The sequence below is a fragment of the Heterodontus francisci genome, unplaced genomic scaffold, assembly GCF_036365525.1.
Source record: "Heterodontus francisci isolate sHetFra1 unplaced genomic scaffold, sHetFra1.hap1 HAP1_SCAFFOLD_330, whole genome shotgun sequence".
In the NCBI taxonomy this organism is placed as follows: domain Eukaryota; kingdom Metazoa; phylum Chordata; class Chondrichthyes; order Heterodontiformes; family Heterodontidae; genus Heterodontus; species Heterodontus francisci.
In genome coordinates this window covers 780,368-784,983 of record NW_027141448.1, presented here as the reverse complement: position 1 = coordinate 784,983, position 4,616 = coordinate 780,368, and the positions used below count along the sequence as shown (strand labels likewise).

General features: G+C 47.4%; 2 non-coding genes across 2 annotated transcripts; both read left to right on the top strand.

Moving 5' to 3' along the window:
* The first annotated feature begins 293 nt into the window (after positions 1–293).
* On the top strand, positions 294–376 carry trnal-uaa (transfer RNA leucine (anticodon UAA)). The gene has a single exon. It is a non-coding gene; the product is annotated as a tRNA-Leu (tRNA).
* Positions 377–4,122: 3,746 nt separating this feature from the next.
* On the top strand, positions 4,123–4,205 carry trnal-cag (transfer RNA leucine (anticodon CAG)). Its single transcript has one exon. It is a non-coding gene; the product is annotated as a tRNA-Leu (tRNA).
* Positions 4,206–4,616: the final 411 nt, after the last annotated feature.

Below are 4,616 nucleotides of genomic sequence, written 5' to 3'. Positions count from 1 at the left end.
ATTGTATCCAGTCTTGGTCTCCTCACATGATGGGTGATATTGAGGCTTTGGAAAGGGTACAGAGGAGAGACATTCGACGAATTCCCAGTATAAGACATCTTGGTTATCAAGTTAGACTAAAAGAGTTGGGACCCTACACCTTAGAGAAACCTAGACTGAGGGGTGATCCGATTGAGGTTCATAAATAATGAAGGGTCCAATTTAGCATGGGAGAGGAGTCATAACTTTTTATTGGAAAAGGCCAGATGGCACCCGGATCACATTAAATTTCATTTTCAGTGGCGGGCTAACGTAACAGGATGGCCGAGTGGTTAAGGCGTTGGACTTAAGATTCAATAGACATGTGTCTGCGTGGGTTCAAACCCCACTCCTGGTATCTGTGCTTATAAAATGTTATTTATTCTTTCCCTGACTTTTGCCTTGCATCATCATCTCTTCTGTCATTTAATCACTCTTGCCTTCCAACTGATCACAGCTTCCTATTATTTGATCTGCCCCAGCACCGTTCCTTGGCTCTGCGCTTGCTTATAAACTGGTAAATCTTTAACTTAATCTCCTCTGTACCCTGACAATGACCTTCTCATCCTTCCTGGATTGTGGTTCCTCACAGGATCCGCTGCCTCTCCGACTCCCCTCCAGGTAACTGAAGGCCCTGAGCCTTGGTCTCGCTTTGTACGCTAGCTGGTAGTTGATTCCTTGCAGGTCTGCCACCGCTCAGGAGAAGCTCAAGACCCAGATCAAGCAAAGTATCAAGAGGAATGTGAACAAAGGCTCCCTGGTGCAGAGCAAGGGACAGGGCGCCTCCGGCTCCTTCAAAATCAGCAAGAAGGAAAACCCAGGGAAAAGTGGGAAAGAAGGTGAAGAAACCAGCAGCCAATAAATCTTTAGTGAAGAAACCAGCAGACAAGAAATCTTCAGTGAAGAAACCAGCAGACAAGAAATCTTTGGTGAAGAAACCAGAAGACAAGAAAGTGACAACAAAGAAAGTAACAGCCAAGAAAACGAGCAGCAAGGCGGCGGCAACGCCAAATAAGGCGGTGAAGAAAGCAGTGCTTCAGAAAAAGTCTCCTGCGAAGAAGGTCAAAAAAGGCAAGAGTGCGGCGGGCGGAAAGGCGCTGAAGAAAGTGCAGACATGGAAGAGCAAGGTCAAGCCGAAAGCAGCGAAGTCTCAGAAAGCAGGGTGTGGAAAGAAGTGAAAGCGCGGGAAACTTGTAAACATCTGAACACAAAGGCTCTTCTCAGAGCCACCCACATCTCTCAGGAAAGAGCTGATCCCCTGATCAAATGATCCCTGTCCAGGCCCCGCCTGCAGATTCCACATGGAAATGATTTGGAGTAAATCCAGGATCCCTGGTGACTCCCCTCCACCCAGCCCTTTCCCCACTCTCTGTCATAAAACAGAGGGATGTCCGGCCCTCACTATAACTGGGGATGTGTTCGGTGCAGTCTCAGTTCACAAATTCAGGGGGAGAGTTTGTAAGACAGTAACACTGGCGGAGAAACCCCACCTCACAAATCAAACCCCAACACATGAGTTTCTCCAATTCAGCTGGAGTCGGGTGACAACAGGAGCTGGGATAGGCTGTGATCGGGAATGTTAGGAATGGATTTGTTCAGGGAGGAATGTACCTGGAATCTCCGAAAACAATAGTTCCTTATTTCCCCAGATGACACATTCTGCAGTGAGAATGAAAAGTCTCTTCACTGCTTCACATTTATTAATTGTTTGGTTCGAGATGAATAATGAGTCAGAGAGTAATGACAGGATCTGAAGCTTCTCTCACACCAGCCCTTGAATGACTCAGTGTGAAGTGTCCAATGTGTGAAGCTACTGCCATGGTTTGTCAATCTGAACAGTTTCAGCTCAGTTACTGGGGGCCTGGAATCCCCGCAGTTTGACTCTGTCTCTGATTGGTCACCGCTTCTCAATCCAATTCTTAACCAATAGGAGAATCACATATAAGTAAATAGAAGTTCTCATTGGCTTAGATTTTCCAATTGGAAAAAGCCTGGCAATTCCAGAGCAGGAAGGAATTGAAGTGATGGAAAATTTCAATTTTCAGGCAACAATTTTAAAACCTCTCATTTTATGTTCTGTTTTACTGTATTTACCGTCACAAAATCCTGACGCGATTTTAGGAATCGTTTTCATTTGTCAATCTGTTAACTGTCAGCGGCGGGAGGAAGGTCCGGTTCAGCAATTTAAAACGAGACAAATATCAGCTTCCACTCTGTAAAAGGAACAAATTAGCGACTAACCGCCTCTCACAGGCTTCTCGGGGACTGACAGAAACGAGCGGTTTCTGATCTTTTCTCCTGAAAGAGGCGGATAATGCTGCAGGGAGCAATGAACTGCCCTTCACTTTCTGGCTGCTAATACACCCCTGACTTTAAACAGTTCAAACAGCGACTGATGCTTCTGCCGGAAAATGAGCAGATTCACCAGAATGATCCCGGTCCATCATGGCCAAAGACATCCAGCTGGCCCGCCGCATCCGCGGGGAACGCACCTAAAACCTAGCTTCAGTAACAAATGTAACAAGGGCTCTTTTCAGAGCCACCAAATCAGCAAAGGAAAGAGCTGCCATCTCTGTTCATCATCAAACCCATTAGATTGGAGGGGCGGCCACATGGTTTCTGTTTTGTCACATCACTTTCCCAAAAGGCCTGTCGGACTGAGAGCTGATCTGGAATTTAAAAAGCAGCATTACCGGAGACTCATTGCTGCTCAGCACAATCTCAACCCCGCTCCTGGGATCCGTTAGCTGGCATTTGGGGAAAAGAAATGGATCCCAGTTTTATTTGGAAGGCATTAATGGAGCCGGGTCCGTTCACATGAGGGTTATTTACTAACATTACCCAATGAGTTCACTAATATTTGAATCCATTGGAGATTAGTACACAGGATATGTAAGGCAGCTCGGTCACTCTGACTGAAACCGCCAGTTCCCCGGGGTTGCAGACCCTGACACTGCGGGGAGAGAATCCCCGACTCTATCCCGCCGCCGGGGGAAACAGACAGCTCTGTGTCCGGAGAATAGGGAGGGCCGGGGAGAAGGCACATATTAAAGCGCTGCAATGGACTCAGCTCCTGTGTGTGCACAACTCTCACTGATTCCGTCCTCTGGGAACAGTGCGGTCTAAACAGATCAGGTTAGGAGAAAAACACACAGCCCGAGAATGGCCTCTTCCTTCCTGCATTTACTCTGTTCCGGGAGCAGATTCTCATTGAGAAGCGGCGCTCAGATCACCAGAGAGAAAAAAAAAAGCACAATTCAAACTGTCCAAATGAAACACAGAGAATTAACCCGGACACTTCCATTATTAAATTAATTCATCAGCTCCGAACCCGTTCCCGTTAATGTACCGGGATAATCTCGGGATTTAGCAAATCGAAGGCAGCGGGATTTATTAAATTGTTGATTCTGACACCCTGTAGTTCAGTTCTTCACTTAACTAGAGGGGGAGATGTGTGAGCAGAGAAACAGAGCGAAATCCAGAGAGGGAACTGAAAACACACCTGGACAGATGTGAAACAGGTCAATCCACTGTTCCAATAACTCCATCTCTGACTCCCTCCTGACAGTAACCAGCCCTTTCACAGAGACTGTGAGTGGCTCTGAAAAGAGCCTTTGGTTTATTAGATGACATTTTGGCCGCTTTACTTTTTCTGGGAGCTCTTGAGTGCTGGTTTTCTTAGGCAGCAGCACGGCCTGGATATTTGGCAGCACCCCGCCCTGAGCGATGGTCTCCCCTCCCAGCAGCTTGTTGAGCTCCTCGTCGTTGCGGACGGCCAGCTGCAGTTGTCTGGGGATGATGCGGATCTTCTTGTTGTCCCGGGCCACGTTACCGGCCAGCTCGAGGATTTCAGCGGTCAGATACTCGAGCACAGCAGCCAGATCGACCGGGGCTCCGGCACCCACACGCTCAGCATAGTTACCCTTTCTCAGGAGCCTGTGAACACGGCCCACCGGGAACTGCAGTCCAGCCCGGGAGGAGTGAGACTTGGCCTTGGCCCGAGCTTTCCCGCCGGTCTTTCCTCTTCCAGACATTTCCACAATCTCACAAATACTTTCACAAAGAATGAATAATTTCCTTAGCATTGATAGCACATCGCAGACAGTCAGGATGGCTGAGCGGTCTAAAGCGCTGCGTTCAGGTCGCAGTTTCCACTGGAGGCGTGGGTTCGAGACCCACTTCTGACATGTTGTGTTTTGACTGAACTGGAGGCGTTTGGGAGCAGCGGCAAAAAGCAAAGTAAAAGCATGAAAGAACATGGACAAACAAAATAACAATGGACCCAAAGATGTTGCATTAAAACATTAGAGTCAGAGGCAACTAAACAAACAGCAGGGCACAAAAAAGATCAAAAATGTAACCTTTGTATCGGGGTGGAAGATGTTGCCAATATCCTTAATGAATACTTTACTGTATTCCCGAATGAGAGGGTGATGCAGATATTGTTTAAAGGAGGAGGAGTGTGATGTATTGGACGTGATAACTTAAGGAGAGAGGAAGTCTTAATGGGATGAGCATCCTTGAATGTGGATAAATCATCAGGACCAGATGAAATGTACCCCAGGCTGTTGAAAGAAGCCAGGGAAGAAATAGTGGAA